Source organism: Anolis sagrei, chromosome 2 (genome assembly GCF_037176765.1).
Source record: "Anolis sagrei isolate rAnoSag1 chromosome 2, rAnoSag1.mat, whole genome shotgun sequence".
NCBI lineage: Eukaryota > Metazoa > Chordata > Lepidosauria > Squamata > Dactyloidae > Anolis > Anolis sagrei.
The window spans coordinates 129998627-130015583 of NC_090022.1; the positions used below are offsets into that span (position 1 = coordinate 129998627).

At 42.8% G+C, this 16957-nt stretch overlaps 1 protein-coding gene across 5 annotated transcripts in view; it reads right to left on the reverse strand.

Annotated features, from left to right (window-relative positions):
- The window catches only part of TBC1D16 (TBC1 domain family member 16), a 65761-nt gene extending 50718 nt beyond the window's left edge, over positions 1-15043 (reverse strand). For 2 of the 5 annotated variants that reach the window (XM_060764329.2, XM_060764325.2), the window contains exon 1: positions 14697-15043. The gene's annotated coding sequence lies outside the window, so the exon portion shown is untranslated. Of the gene's footprint in view, positions 1-7086; positions 7179-8533; positions 8584-14696 lie in introns of those variants that run through there. The other 3 variants (XM_067463847.1, XM_060764328.2, XM_060764326.2) reach the window with 3 other exon arrangements.
- Positions 15044-16957: the final 1914 nt, after the last annotated feature.

The window sequence follows — 16957 nt, forward strand, 5'->3', positions numbered from 1 at the left end:
TGGCTGACACACCTCCAAACCCAGGTTCGGAACCTTGACAAGAAACAAATCAATCTTGTGAGGATTAAATTTCAGTGTGTTTTTCCTCATTCATTGTGTTTTCAGACATTCATTCAGAGAGGATACATACTCTCCTTAGCTGATGCCACAGGTTGACTATTCCATATCCAAAATGACTAGATCAAAAGTGTCTTGCATTTGTACTTACATATACTGCAAGAGACACTGTAGATTTGATCTCAGTCTATACATGAAATTCATGGACGTTTCTTGAAACAAAATTTGTGCCCACTAAACCATTAGAAAGCAAATTTTAAAATTTCTGAACCACCATCTGGATAATCTTGGATTCTGCAGTAATTTGGATTTCAGATTTCTGGATAAGGGATGCTAAAACTATATCACCAAAGGCATAGAGAAGCATTTTTGGGTCTCATCAGTATAACGAGACTGAGGTCTGTGCCAGCCTGCCAGAACCCAACTGACAACCACCACCCAGAGTACCTTTTCATCGGCCACCCCACGACTGTGGAACGACCTGCCAGTAGAGCTCTGACAGCTACATCAGCTGTTGCAATTTAAGACATGTGAAGACCCATCTCTTCCGGCAGGCCTACCCAGACAGTTTTAAGCTTTCATTCTATGTCTAACTTTTGTTTTGTGTGTTTTAATATGTATTTATGGAAATGATCATATGTTTTGATTATGTGTTTTAGAAATGTTGTAATCTGTCTTGAGCCATGAGGAGAGGTGGGTAAGAAATAAATTGTTATTGTTATTGTTATTATTATTGTTAGCCCCCAGTGGCGCAGTGGGTTAAAGCCCTGTGCCGGCAGGACTGAAGATCGACAGGTCACAGGTTCGAATCCGGGGAGAGGCGGATGAGCTCCCTCTATCAGCTCCAGCTCCTCATGCGGGGACATGAGAGAAGACTCCCACACGGATGATAAAAACATCAAAATCATCCAGGCGTCCCCTGGGCAATGTCCTTGCAGAAGGCCAATTCTCTCACAACAGGATGCTCCTGACACGACCAAAAAAAATATTATTGTGCCCCAGTCTCCTGAATGATTTTTCCCAGAGGCTTCATTTAGATGTCAAAGACCATTGGGGATAGAATGGCACCTTGTGGAATGCCATATAACAACACCTCTTTCATGGAGCAGCTATCCCCTAACATCACTATCTGTGCCTTGCCTGAGAGATAGGATTGAAGCCACTGAAGCACAGTGCCTCCAATTCCCAAATCTCTAAAGTATTCCAGAAGGACCATAGTTGATGGTACTGAACCCTGCTGAAATTCAAAAGCAGCAACAGGAACACACTCCCACTGTCAGTGGCCAGGCAAAGATCATCCAACAAGGTAGCCAATGGAGGTCTCAACTTGTAGACTTCTCTACAAAGAAGCCTTAGAGAAGAGTTAAATGAGCTGGAAGAGCTCCGATGGCTAAATGAGAAATCTAATCATCCCAAAATACAGAAAGTGTTCACTTTGGCTAAATTCTATGTGCTTTCTTCTGCAGTGCTGGAGGGATGATATAACAGCATACCATACTCTAAACGCTGATGTTCCTGTGAGGCTGAGGTGGTAGAAACCGTGAGACACATATTATTGCACTGCTCTTTCTACCAAGACCTTTGGCAATATTTTATTAATCCAATTTTATAAAGTATTCCAGGGAGACCTGAAATGTTTTATACTGATTATCTTTTGGTTGACCAGTTTTCTGAAATTACAGTCAACGTTGCAGGGTCACAGTCTTCAAGGTAGGTAAAGGTAAAGGTTTTCCCCTGACATTAAGTCTAGTCTTGTCCAACTCTGGGGGTTGGTGCTCAACTCCATTTTTAAATTGAAGGGATGGTGTTGTCCATAGACACCTCCAAGGTCATGTGGCTGGCATGACTGCATGGAATGCTGTTATCTTCCTATCAGTGCGGTACCTATTGATCTACTCATACTTGCATGTTTTCAAACTGCTAGGTTAGAAGAAGCTGGGGCTAACAGCGGGAGCTCACACCTCTCCCCGCATTTGAACCTGCGACCTTTTGGTTAGCAAGTTCAGAAGCTCAGCAGTTTAACTCACTGAGCCACTGGGGGCTCCAATGGGTTAAAAGTCTTAAAAGACTTTATTATTATCCCAGTTTTTATAACTCTTTTAAATATACAAATATATACTGTTTTTCACTTTCATACTTGACATTGCCTCTCAACTCTGATTTTAAAAGATGTATTTTAATGCCTAAATGTGTGTTTTACTTACCTTTAACTATTTGTATTTATTTATTTATTTATTTGCTTCATTTATATACCGCTTTTCTCAGCCCTTAGGCGACTCAAAGCGGTTAACAACAACAGTTTCAATACAAACATTACAAAATCATTGGAACATTTAAAAACCAAAAGCATAACAAAAATTAAACATCAATATGACAATGCTGGTCACTGACTGAAAGAAAAGCTTTATCATCCCAGCTAAATGAGCTGTCAGAATGTAAAAGTCATCTAAAGATCTAGCTCTTCTGGCAGGCCTATCCAGCCAGGTTTTAAGCATGAATTTTAAATGTGTGTCCTTTGTTTAATCTCTGTTTTGCGTTTTTCAATATGTATTTTATAGAAATACATTTTAATATGTGTATTTGTGATATTTTACAATGTGTATGTGTTTTAATTATTCTGTAATACACCTTGAGCCACAAGGAGAGGTTGGTAAGAAGTATAATAATAATAATAATAATAATAATTATTATTATTATTATTACTATTACTTATAGCCAGTTTGAAATAGGTCTAGTACATTTATATTATCCAAAACCACCTGGAGTTGGAAGCCATCTGCCCAGAAAAGGAAGATATATCGGTAGTTGTATATAGACTAAAGGGGGCTTTCAAAGAAAAGATCACATGACTGCTTTTAAACAAGGTGGAAAATTCTGCTGCCTGAGAGATATATTAATAATATATTGGAATGAAGATGCAATTACATCTCCTCCTTGGATGACCAGCTAAGAAAGACAAGGATCATGATGGCAAGTAGTAGCCTGCCCATATAAGCAGTAATCACCAACTAGAACTGATCTGGTGTAATCCAACTCTCACAATTGCTGGATATGCTACTAACATGCTAAACTGCAGTTTTGAGGGCAAGTGCCCAAGAAAACATGCAAGATTTCAGTTATGTGAAACCACATCATGATGTACCAGCTACCTTCATAAGTCAGTACATTTCCAAATATTCTTATTGAGCTAACATTGAGCCATACAAGCAAGGGCTAGTTCTATGAGATGTTTTCTGAAGCTATACTGCTGTTGAGGTTCTGGAGAAGCTCTCTAGCTTTGGATTCTAAATGCTTCTCTGAGTCCCCGGCCCCAATACAAAACCCAGAGATCCATAAGATGCAGCCATGGCAGCTAAAATGGGACACAAGGGATGCAACTTGTTCAGTGTGAAAGAGCCTAGGCCCCATATGACTAAACCAAGGGTTCTCAAACTGTGCTCCATGATGCCCTTGGGGCTCCAAGAGTGATAGTGAGAGGCTCCAAGGCACCATGCTGCTTCCCACCTCCTCCTCTTTCCTCCTCCTGAGAAATGCAAGGAAATTAAAGTTTTGAGCTCTCAAACAACAGTAACAGCAGTAGTAATAGTAGCAGCAGCATCCTCCTGTGGCACAGTCTCTTTCTCCCCCACCTCCCTCACTGCCCAGACTTTTTCTCACCACCAAGGCTGGATCTACACTGCCCTATATACCAGGATATGATCCCAGAGTATCTGCTTTGAATTGGATCATGTGCGTATATACTGCCAGAAAATCTGGGATAAACAGATAATCTGGGATTAGATACTGGGATATAGGGCAGTGTAGATCCAGCCCCAGATCTTCCTCCCCTCATTTGCTTCCAAAACTCTATTTCTTTCCCACCATTTAGGGAGTTCTTTGATTGTGCATTGCACAAGAGGTTTGACTAGATTGCCCCTAGGGTTGATGATGATGATGATGATTATTATTATTATTATAAAAGCTGAATGGCAATCTGTTGGCAGTGCATTGATTGTGCTTTTCCTGCATTGCAGAAGGGGGTTGGACTGGATGGCACCCGGGTCTTCCAATGAAATATTGTTAAGTAGGAGCCCCCAATGGCGCAGTGGGTTAAAACACTGAGCTGCTCAACTTGTTGACCAAAAGGTTGTATGTTCGAATATTGGAAGCAGTGTGAGCTTCCACTGTCAGCCACAGCTTCTGCCAACCTAGCAGTTCGAAAACATGCAAATGTGAGTAGATCAATAGGTACCTCTTCGGTGGGAAGGTAATGGCACTCCATGCAGTCATGCTGGCCACATGACCTTGCAGGTGTCTATGGACAATGCCAGCTCTTCGGCTTAGAAATAGAGATAAGCACCACACCCCAGAGTCGGACATGACTGGACTTAACATCAGCGGAAAACTTTTACCTCTTTACCTATGTTGGTTACAATTATTCTTCATTTTAAATATTGTATTGCTCTTTTTTTGCACTATAAAAAAGAGATGTACAGTGTGCATAGAAATTTGTTCATGGTTTTTTCAGTTAGTACACACAAACATTCTATATCCATCTGCCTCTGGCCTGGCCCATCATCTGTCAAATTTTAAAACACAATACGGTCCCTGTGTCCAAAAGTTTGCCCATGCCTGATATACATATATATATATATATATATATACACACACACACACACACACACACACACACACACACAGAGTATATATAATATATAAACATTTATTGGTGCTCTACGAGAAATTTTTGCTTCAAAAAGGACTCAGCAGCTAAAAAAGTTTGAGAACCCCGATGCAAGGTTTTCATCTCAGATGACAATGAGATGCTCACACTGCTGAAGAGAAATCTGCAATTCAACCACGAAGCCAGGACTCGGGAGATGCATTCACAGGAGAAATGCAAAGGAAGCATTTCCTCTAAGAAATGGGGTGGGGGGTGGGAATCTGGCCTGTGTTGGCAGGCACATGTTCCTCAGCTGTTTTCTCATATTGGCCTTGACCTTCTTAAGCAATGAAATCATCACCTTTTACTGAGCTTAGAAACAAAGCAGTAGCTGAAGATCAAAAAGGTTTCCCCAAAGATGAAGATGGAGGGGTGGAGGGCATAAGGACATAAAAAAGAACAGGCCAGCTAATCATGCATTAAGCATGGGCTCTGACACTATTACTATACACAAAGATTGCTGCTCAACATAAATCAGTGTCTTGGGTGTCTCTTGGGAAATCTGAGCTGGTCAAAGATATCAACATATTACAATGCTAGGGGAAGAAGAGAGGGCCTGTGGGCTGCATGTAACTGCCCAATGGGGCACGTTAGTCACTCCAGCCCTTTCCTACCTGCTTAAAAGAGCCGGTCCCCCAAAATGACAGCTGCATCCAGTGGGTTCTGAGGACACCCAATTTCCCCAACTAAATGTAAAACTGCTTCAGCATTTTTATTCTCAAAGCCTTTTAAAAAAAATATGTTAAGAAACCTCCAAATTTCCGGACATTTTATAGGACTCCAAAGCCGGTCCCCCTATGGAGGTCAGAGAAGATCGGGATATAAAAGTTCTAAATAAATAAATAATAATAATAATGAGTGCACTGTCTCCAAGTCATTAGGGATACAGATGAGTGGGGAAGCACATACTTTAGCTGAGGAAGGTCCTATAGGTCTTATTCCAGGTGTAAGCTTCAGTTACACCTGGAATAAGACACCTCTCTGAATCTCTGGAAAGTTACTGCACATTGAGTAAATCACGGGTAGAGGAACGGTGACTCTTCAGGTAATCTTTGTCATACAAGTTGTCTTGACTTTGACTGTAGACAAAAAAAAATTCTAAACATCTAGGGGCCACAGTTGCCCAGCTCTGGGATAAACAGGTAATACCAAACTAGACACAATATTTGTCTTGGCATACAAAGAACCTTAAACCTTATGTTTTGAATTACAACTCCCAGAATCCACCAGCAAGCACAGTCACCATTATGCAAAGCATATGCAGACATCATATGGCAAGATACAGCAGCTATCAGTTTTACGGTTCATCCAACAGGATTTTCAAAATGCATATATCTTCTATCCTTATGGATCAGGCGTGGTCCATGTTTGCATAGCATATCAGTAAACATTTCGCTCTTTGGGAGATAAAGCCTTCTACCACAACGGGAACAGATTGCCATGCCTGAATGATGCAAGAAACTTACATGTTAACATGTAAGGCAGCTCCATGCTGCAACACTGAGTCCACACAAGGACAGCAGGTGTAAGTACACGTATGGGGCTCACATACCATCTTTCTAAATAAGCACCCAGTGGTGTAGTGTGTTAAAAGCTGAGCTGCTGAACTTCTTGACCAAAAGGTCACAGGTTCGAATCTAGGGAGTGGCATGAGCTCCCACTGTTAGCCCCAGCTTCTGCCAACCTACATAGCAGTTTGATAACATGCAAATGTTAAATCAATAGGTACCATTCTGGTGGGAAGGTAACGACGTTCCATGCAGTCATGCCGATCACATGACCTTGGAGGTGTCTATGGACAATGCCGGCTCTTCAGATTAGAAATGGGGATGAGCACCAACCCCCAGAGTTGCACATGACTGGACTTGATGTCAGGGAAAACCTTTACCTTTACCTAAATAAGCACAGTTCCAAAGTCTTTGCAGAAAAGACTCTTGGTGGAGCCACAAGGAGTGCATAGCATTGTGGTTCACTGAGGACACAGCATCACATTTATGTTCTAAATCACCTCCTGTTGAAATGCAAGGTGCAGGGCTCTAGTGTGAGCTATAAAGTAAATTGAGCGATCCCAGGCCAGTCACTCTCTGCTTACTCTACCTGAGAGGATTGCTGTGAAAGGGAAAAGACAGCACTGTATATCACCTTATGCTCCTTTGAAGAAAGGCAGTGAATAAACGTATGGTGATTCTTAAATAAAATAAAGTCTTTCACCATAGAAATTGTTGGCTCTCTGTTGGGGCTCACATTGGCTACGTTCCACCCTGCCCTCCTTCTTTCTAGAATATAATAGTACTTCGTTTTTTAAAAAGCCTTTAAAAGTTACTCACGCACTGCTCATTTCCTCCTCCTTACAAAGACTGCTGCCACTGAACAGCTGTACAGCAGAGAGCAACAGGCTGTTCTCATGAACAATGCACAAGATTGCTCAGTCAGCACACAATCCAAGAGGAAGGCAAGGGCTGCCCTAATCCCCTGGTGGCCTCCTCCTCCTCCTGAACCGCACAAAAGTGCCTTAGACAGCACAAACCGTTGGCCTCTTTCTGTCTTTCAGGCTCTTCCCCTCTGAACAAATGGCTAAAAAGCAAAAGCCTGTGGCTGGGATTCTGCTACCAACCCACAGTGTTCTAACTGTACACACCCCCCCCCCCTCAATTTCTTCTTGAAGGCTTCCCACTCCAGAAGGATCCAATAATATTTTAAAGGATTGCAAACAAGCTACAGATTTTTTTATAAAAAAAACACTGGATATTTACACAAACCCTGAACTAACAAGGCATAGGCTTTTATAGGCAAGTCACAAAGTTGGGCTTGTGGTGGAGTGGAGAATAGGGAAGAAGATAAAATGTAGTTCAGAATATGAAGCCTCTCCTAGTACCACATGTCCGATTTAAAAATAAAACAGCATAACAGAGACAAAGATAGAGTGTTATGAAGACAAATCATTGGCACGCAAGATAAGCACGAGATGGCACGTCACATCAAACTTTCACACTGAAAACTCACTTGCTTCACACTTTTCACAATGATAGAGAACGGGCCTGAACCCTATTATTAATGAGACAATGCACAGGCAGTTACAAGCATCCAACTTACTGTACATAGGACTCATAGTTAAGAACAGGGGTGAGACAACAGGAAGTGAGAGAAATCTACACACAGGAAGGGAAATTCACTCCTGGGAAAGTTTTCATGGGAAAAGGGGTCTTCACTGATGTTTTATTACCAATCCTTGTTTCCACAACATGCCAATTTTTTCAAAATCCAATTGTCACAGGGACAGAAAGTGGGTTGAAACCCTCTGAACAGGGACACTGACAGCAAAAGAAATGTTACAAGGGTGTTAACTATGCTATCCAAAACTAAAAGATATACATATTTGGCTGGAGTTACACTTAAAAGAATTACCTTTTGTCAGAGAACATACAAAGTCAATTTAAGAACAAACCTAAAGGACACAATTTAAAATATACAAATATGCAAACATTAAAACAGAATTAAATATAAACAGTATTTTAAAATTCTCAGTGCTGTGGTTTTATCTTAAATATGCATGGATTACTCAGCCATAGATACTCAGCCATAGATTTGGGGCATGTCACACTCTCTCAGCCACACTTTCTTGGAGGATCTCCCTGTTATCACTGAATACATAAAATTCACTTAACGTAAAATAGCAAGTATACAAACTGAACATTTGTGCTACTCAATCACTTGGGGAGAAAATGGGACCTATTCACATAGGCTACAGGATTACCACCAACAGTAAACACATACCTCACTGTCCAGAATCTTGCAGACGCAAATGACTCAAGGAAATGAGCAAGTCCTTAACTCACTGAGTCTTATCTTAAAGAATTAATCAGGCTTTGTTTTGCTAAGCAAACTTCCTGAGTTGAGTCACATTTCAACACTTACTCAACAGGACCAACACTGAACTTCTCCCCAACTTGTTATCTAGATCACACAAAAGGCCACGTTAACTACTGCAAACTTGGCATACCTTCCGTGACCCACAGCATAGTAGTTTCCAAACTGTGTTCAAAGGTCTGCTATGGATCCTTTCTAGTTTAGTAGGTCAGAAACCAGAGACCAAGCTTCCATATGAAATAACTTTTCAATCACTTCTCTACCAGGCAAAGCTGCAAAAGTATTTTGGATGCCTTCTAAGACAAATATGCCATTTACTCAAGGCAACGGGAAGGAATGACAGATCTAGGAAGTTACAGCCACCCCCAATAAACTGAACGTCTTCCTGAGTGCAACATCCTGTTGCAAACACAAGGGTTCTCTGACAGATCCGCAGAAGTTACTCAGCTGACACATTTATTTAAAAGGAATCCATAAAGTTAGCAAGATTAACCTACCACTCAGAATGTATACAGCTTCAAACTTCACATGCATACATTTGCAAAGCTGGCCAGGAGGACAAATCCAGGTTCAAATTTTCTTTAAGGTGTTGTTCCACAAAAGCCCTTAAGTGGTATGCAGCTATTAGGACCCCAAAGACCCACAATCTGACATTATTCCCTGCCACCACATCCTCCTGGTTAAGAAAAACTTTCTAAATGCCCACTGAATTCCATCTTCCCATACATTCTCCTGTTGACCTTGGTCATGCTTTCATATATATTTAGGGACAAAGATAATATTTGATTCTTGTTCCTATAATTCCTTCAAGCTGCTTTCCAACTGTTTAATTTTGCCCAGTAGTTTAGCTCTCCTATACCATCAGACCTTAGATCAAGCAGAAACTGGCAAAAAAAAGAAGAAGCTTATTTCTAGTTGCCCTAAAAACGTACTGGACAAGATGTTCAGGAAAGTGGTGTGTATGTGTATTATTTCAGTATCTGTCCTTGACTGAGTTTTACTAGAGTGAAATTATCACTCTTAAGCCATACATGTCAAACGCAAGGCCCTCAGGTTGAGACATCCAGCCCATCACATCATTTTATGTGGCCCCTGAGGCTTTCAATGCCAGGGCAACATAGTTACATTTATACAGGCTTACAATTACAAAAGGTCCCCTGAAGGCAACCATAAGGCTGATGTGGCCCTTGGAGAAAATGAATTTGACACCCCCGACCTAAGCTTTGGACACCAATGACAGCACTTCCCCGACCTAAGTTTCCCAGAGTGTCCAGCATCATTTCTTCACCCTAAATTGGCATCTTGCTTTGACTTTCTGTGTAACTCTATAATTCAGACTCCAAATCCCAAGCAGCAGCCACAGCCCCAAAACAGCCATGCCATTTAGAGATGCAATTCTGGGGCTTTCTTTCTCACTGGTATTGTAAACCCATACAACACACAACACCCCGTTATGCTAAAAATGTGGAAACATTTCTACTTTAACACAAGTTCTCAACTAATTTTGCACATCTGTAAAAATGTCACATAAAACGAAAAAATGTTACTGCCTGCCTTTTACCAAATAGGTCATAGTGACCTTATCCAATCTGGACAATTCAACATCAGCTTCAGCATGAATGTGTCACATTAAATCACTTTCATAATAGTTTGCAAGATTTACTGACACTTATACCCACAGTTTTTATATTCTGCAATATCTCCTCTTTCAAATAGCTTCTTTGCATCTGATCCAGAGCAGTTCCTTTAAGCTTGTTTCAATAAATAGAAAAAGTCTGTCTTTTATCAGCTTTTCCATCAATAATTGCCCTGCAGTACTAAAGTAGTAATAATAAGTTTACGGCCACATACAGCATGGCATTTTCACAAATGGAATTTCTCACTCCCCCAGGAATACAGTGAAAGAGTATTCCTGGGGGTTACCCCAGGTGAAACGTAAAGCAATCAGTTTCCTTGATAATAAATTTAACTGAATTTCTGTTTCAAACCCCTGCCCCTCATAATTCACCCTAGAACCATATAGATCAGCATTTCTTAATCAGGGGGTTGGGACCCCTGAGGGGGCCAAGGTGGGGGTGTGTGTGTCAGAGGAGTTGCCAAAGACCATAAAAAAACACAGTATTTTCTGTTGGTCATGGGGGTTCTGTGAGGGAAGTTTGGCACAATTCTATCATTTGTGGGGTTCAGAATGTTCTTTGATTGTAGATGAACTATAAATCCCAGCAACTACAACTCCCAAGTGGCAAGGTCTCTTTCCCCCAAATTCCACCAGTGTTCACATTTGGCCATATTGAGTATTCATGTCAAGTTTGATCATTGTTTGATTCAACAGTCTCTACGGATGTAGGTGAACTTCAACTCCAAAACTCAAGGTCAATGCCCACCAAACCCTTCCAGTATTTTCTGTTGGTCGTGGGAGTTCTGTGTGCCAAGTTTGGTTTGATTCCATCATTGGTGGAGTTCAGAATGCTCTTTGATTGTAGGTTAACAATAAATCCCAGCAACTACAACTCCCAAATGACAAAATCCACCTCCCCAACCCCACCAGTATTCAAATTTGGCATATCGGATATTTGTGTCAAATTTGGTCTAATGAATGAGAATGCATCCTGCATATCCGATATTTACATTATGATTCATAACAGTAGCAAAATTACAGTTATGAAGTAGCAACGAAAATAATTTTATGGTTGAGGGTCACCACAACATGAGGAACTGTATTAAGGAGTCGAGGCATTAGGAAGGTAGAGAACCACTGATATAGATAATCCTGATCCACATGTTTTCTAACAAAGAAATGGTGAAAGTGATTTGCTGATCTTTAGTATTTGCTCCCAGTTTTGCTACTTTTGTGTTGGCCTAAGAAATCTGTGTGATAAAACATCCCAAATGAATAAACTCAAGGAGAGAGGGTGGTCTATAAGTAATGTTGTTGTTGCTGTTATAGTGTTTCCTCACTTATTGTGGGGGTTCTGTTCCACGACCACCCACAATAAGTGAAAATCCACGAAGTAGGGACGCCATATAAATTTTAATATTTATACATTATTTTATACATTATTTTCTTACCCGTGCTTCCTTACCCACCTCCCAGCCTATCCCAAGGGCACCTGTCTGCCTCCCTGGCCTCCGCAGACCCCAGCAGAGCCTCCGGAGCCATGCAGGCAGCAGCAGGCCAGGGAGGCAGGCCTTCCCTGCCAAACCTCAGACCGCCACACTGCTGAGGTCCCAGGCCTCCACTGGACGTAAATATTTTATCTTTTATATTAATTTTTTCAAAAACCTGCAAAACAGCGAGTCTGCTAAAAGCAAACTGCGAAGTAGCGAACACTGTATTACTATCTTTAGGAAGATTTCTCACTTGCTTTGCCAGGTTATAGAAATTTCTCTCAAAAGGGATCTAAGATGCTTCCCCACTGTCCTTCCATTAGAGAGAAGTCATTTTTATTCAGGTATTCTTGTATTAACTGACTGGCAGAGTAAAAGGCTTTTAACAGGTGAATACTGTACTTTATTGATGTGCTTGTCAATTATGTTGTAATCAGCAGAATTTTAACACAACTTAATTCTGTTTCAATATTACTTTTAGTCTTCGAAGTCTGTGTCTTGAGTTACAACTTCAAGAGACAGAATGGATACAAATCAAAAGAAAGAAAAAAAACTTTTTTTGAAGCTTGTTTCTTGAAACATATGAAGCATGCACTTTCATTTAAATATATTTTCCAGTTAAGGATCTGCAAACAGACCCATTGTGATTCTTAATACCTAGTTTCTATCCGAGATATCTATTACAAAATGGATATACACTTTTACTCACAGATTTGTTCCCTGCGGACATTACAAGGAAATGTGCACGTGGCCAAAAGGCCATTCAACTGTTAAGGCACACATCACTGGAATTAAATCAGCAGGATCTGGAGCAATTTCACAGAAACGCTTTAGTTATTTTGCCATTTAAAAGAGTTAGAGAAGCAGGAAGGAACTAACGTATGTAGGAAGACAAAGACAAAAAAAATGGAAATTATTTATGAGAAATACCAGGTGGGAAAAATGGGAAGCTATATATTTATTACATTTGAAGCATCCATCCCCCCTCCCCGCGTGCTTTTTAGCCCAGCTGTGCATTGTTCAAGTTCAAAGTACTGATACCATATGTTATGAGATCTATACTTCACGGCCTCTACAGCTAGCATGAATTATTCATTGGGTTCAGGTGATGGGGGAGGAGAGGCAAGACACAATCTTTTCTCCCTACAGCAGCATCTCTACAAATCAAGGAATAAGGAAGGCAACCAGCCCATTAGCAGCCAGATCCTATGCGGAGTTAAGCATAGGATTAATGAGATTAGATACGCCCAACTCTGCCCAGGCTTAATGGGCTGCTTTGCACTTCCACACTCCCAGCTGGATCATTTTAATTCAATTAACATTTTAAAAGCTTCTAAAACAGAAAACAATAATGGGGGACCCTGAAACAAAAGCAGAAGTATCTAAATCTCAGAAAAACTAGGCATGCTTGCCAGCTAACTGGGAGGGAAGGAAGGCTCCAGTTTCACTACTCTGTCCTAGAATCTGGAGGGAATGAAAGCCTGCCTCTCACATAATGATATGTCTTGGGTATCATTCTGTAGTCCTTTCCTGCCAAACTAGATTTGGATTTGTTTGTTAATGAAAGAAGAATACTATGCAAATACAACTCAGGATCCTGATATATTGACTCTCAGGAAATCCAGTGTGATAGAACAAAGGATCCCCCCAGGCAGCAACCAGCCAGGCATTGAAGCAGCAAGGCCATTCAATGCTAATCAAGGTGGCCATTTCCACATTTACACCTACCTCAAGCAGACAAGAGTTCTTTCTCTCACCCTGGACATTCCACTGATACATAAACCTCGCTTGCCTAGTTTCCAACAGATCCCTCAACCTCTGAGGATGCCTGCCATAGATGTGGGTGAAACTTCAGGAGAGAATATAATGTCGAAGGCTTTCATAGCCGGAATCACTGGGTTGTTGTAGGTTTTTCGGGCTATATGGCCATGTTCTAGAAGCATTCTCTCCTGACGTTTCGCCTGCATCTATGGAGGCACCCTCAGAGGTTGTAACTGCACAATGTCTGAGGATGCCTGCCACAGATGCAGGCAAAACATCAGGAGAGAATGCTTTTAGAACATGGCCATATAGCCCTAAAACCTACAACAACCCAGGAGAGAATGCTTCTGGAACATGGCCAGACAGCCCAGAAAACTCACAGCAACCCAATAATACTGTACATGCCTCTCTCTGGCAAACATACAATAGTAGGAGGTCCTGGGACCAAACATGTACTACGTGTACCTAAGGACCAAGGGAAAGCATGCTACCTATGCAGTCATGATAACTCAAAAAGACAACACATACATTCATGTCTTTTCAAATTATAGTCTCAGACACAGCTTTGCAATATGAGATGGCCAGTCCCTGCTTTTCCAGGGTGACACTTCCCTTCTGTTCATAACCAGTTTCCAGGCTTTGCTGCATTCACCAACACTGGCCTTACAATCCCACATTATCAAACTTATAAAGTCCAGCCCTGCCTTCCTCTTTTCCAAATTACATTTTCCTCCTCCAGTGCCTCTTTCCAATATTTCCCTTCTGTTCCAGTATTTCCTAATTTCCAACTTTTGCTTGGAGTCCAATCCACCAAGGCTGGTTTGACAGTCCCGAGCACTGCCACAGGGCCAACCCAGTTCAAATGACAGCTGTCCTCAGGCGCATCTTCCTCCCAGCCCTGTCTCCTGTGTTACAAGCCATTCCCCATCCTGAGCTGCGAGCCTATCACAGGAGGGAAGCCTTTGAGCCCAAGCCCTGGGAGACATAGATCTCTCCCGACTTCAAAGCATTACAGCCGAGATCTCTGGGCGCAGCCTTGGCCTCCTCCATCTTCCACGCTGAGATGTTCCCCTCTCCCACGCGTGGGCCCCAGCCAGAGAAGACCCCACCCAGTCAGCTCCCCTTCGACCTCTCCCTCTGAAGCCTCCCTTTCCTTCTTCACCCACGCGCGCCCCAAAAGCCCCGAAGGGCAAGTTCGCACCCAAAGGCCGCCGCTGCCGCCACCTCCGCCGCTGCCGACTCCTGGACCCGCGCCGCGCGAGGGGAGGACCTGCGTGGGAAGGGGGCGCGGCCACACTGACGGCGCTCTCCCGGCCCCATCCTCCTCCCTTTCTTTCTCTTTCTTCCTTCCTTTCCCGGATCCGCTCGGCGGCCTTGAAGGGTGGGTGGAGCTCCTCCACGTTGCAGCAGGTGCGGCGTCCGCTCCCTGTGTCTGATGCACAACAAACACGCGCGGGCACACCAGCCTCCCCGGTTCCCCTACAGAAGGCCGCGAAGGCAAGCGAAGGAAGCCCTCTCCTACTCCAAGCTCGCCACCTGAGCCCACCCGCAGCCAGTTGGAAGCGTCAGTCAGTGGTCTGCAATAGGAAAATGCAAGCGGCCAAAAAAGTTGAGGTGCCAAACTGCAACTGCAGGCGGTCAGAAGAATTATTGAAAACGGACAGGGTGGATTTTGAAGTATTACAGATTTATCTATATTTCGAATACATGGTATCAGATTCCACCCTAAGGCCCTTTCCACACAGCTGAATAAAATCGCACATTATCTGTTTTGAACTGGAATATATAGCAGTGTGGACTCAGATAGCTTAGTTCAAAGCAGATATTCTGGAAGTCACTGCTTTGATATTCTGGGGTTCACTGCTTTGATAATAATGAGACGTTGAGGACTTGTGTTTTATTGTGTTTATTCTATCTATTGTTTTTATATGGTTTATATTATATGTTACTGTTTTAATTATATTTTATGTTGTTGGGGGCATTGGATTTTGCCAATTGTAAACCGCCCTGAGTCGCCTCTGGGCTGAGAAAGGCGGTATATAAATATGGTAAATAAATAAATCTATATAAATAAAAATGTAATGTTCATTTTGGGATTACCATAACTCAAAAACCACTGGGCGAATTGACACCAAATTTGGACACAATATACCTATCAGGCCAATGAGTGACCATCACTCAAAAAATTGATTTTGTCATTTTGGAGTTGTAGTTGCTGGGATTTATAGTCAACCTACAATCAAACTGTATTCTGAACAATGATAGAATTGAACCAAACCTGGCACACAAAACTCCCATGACCAACAGAAAACATTAGAAGGGTTTGGTGGGCATTGACCTTGAGTTTGGGAGTTGTACCCGCCATGCATTGTTGTGGCCAACCTTCCCTCTCTCTTTCTCTTTCACCTTCCTTCCTTCTCTTCCTCTTTCTTCTGTTCCTTCCTTTTTTCCTTTTCTTCTCTTTCCTTCCTCCCTACCCCCTTTTCTTTTCTTTTCCTTCTTTCTCTCCTTCCTTCCCTCCCTCCCTCTTTGCTCTTTGCTTCCATCCCTCCCTTTCCTGTTTCTTTCCTGCTTCTTTCCTGCCCTCTTTCTTTCTCTCCTTTCTTCTCTCCCTCTTCCCTTCTCTACCTCTTGCCTGGGCACTGGCAGGAAGAGAGCTTCGCAGCCCTCAGCCTTGCAGGGCCAGGCGCGGAGCAGGTGGGAGGTGCTTTTTTTGAGGCATGCCTCGCTCACCCAGCACCGCCCCTTCTTTTTTCTGCCATGGCTGCAGGGCGCCTTCCTGCCTGTTTGCTGATTGGGCATGCAGGCAGGGCCACATGAAAGGCATCCTGCAACAGAAGAAATGAGCCAGGGCTGGGTGAGCAAGGCCCACCTCAAAAAATGCCTCCCACCCCTGCCAGGCCCAGCAAGGCTGAGGGCTTCAAAGCTCCCTTCACATTGGTGCCTAGGCAAGAGAAGGTGAAGTCTGACAAACGGCGCCTGCATGGAGCAGCCACCCACCCGCCTCACTGGGGAAAAAGGAGGAGGGGTCCCTGTTTGGTGGGGCCAACAGAGGACAGAGACTGGGAGGGAGGTAAGGAGGGCCCACGCAAGGCCCCAGCGTGGCGGAAGAGGGTAGGCCCAAAAGCATGGCTCGCTGCTGTGGGATCCTGGGATCCATAGTTTGGCGGGACATCAGTCCTCCTCAGCAGAGATGGCTTCAACAAAGCCGCATGAAAGTACAGCTCCCAGGATCCCATCGCATTGTGGGGCCAAACTGCATCCTTTCTACTGTGTGCCTGAGCCACAGCCTGAATCCATGGCTAAGCTTCACTTGGTACCAGCAGGGATTGCCAGCTTGCAACGGATAGTTGGTTTATTGTTTTTCCTTCACGTGGGGAGGGGACATTCACGCATGTACTGTTATGTATTCTTGGTTTTGGGGGGTTTAAAGTTGTTGTTTTTTTTTAATTTTTTGAGTGA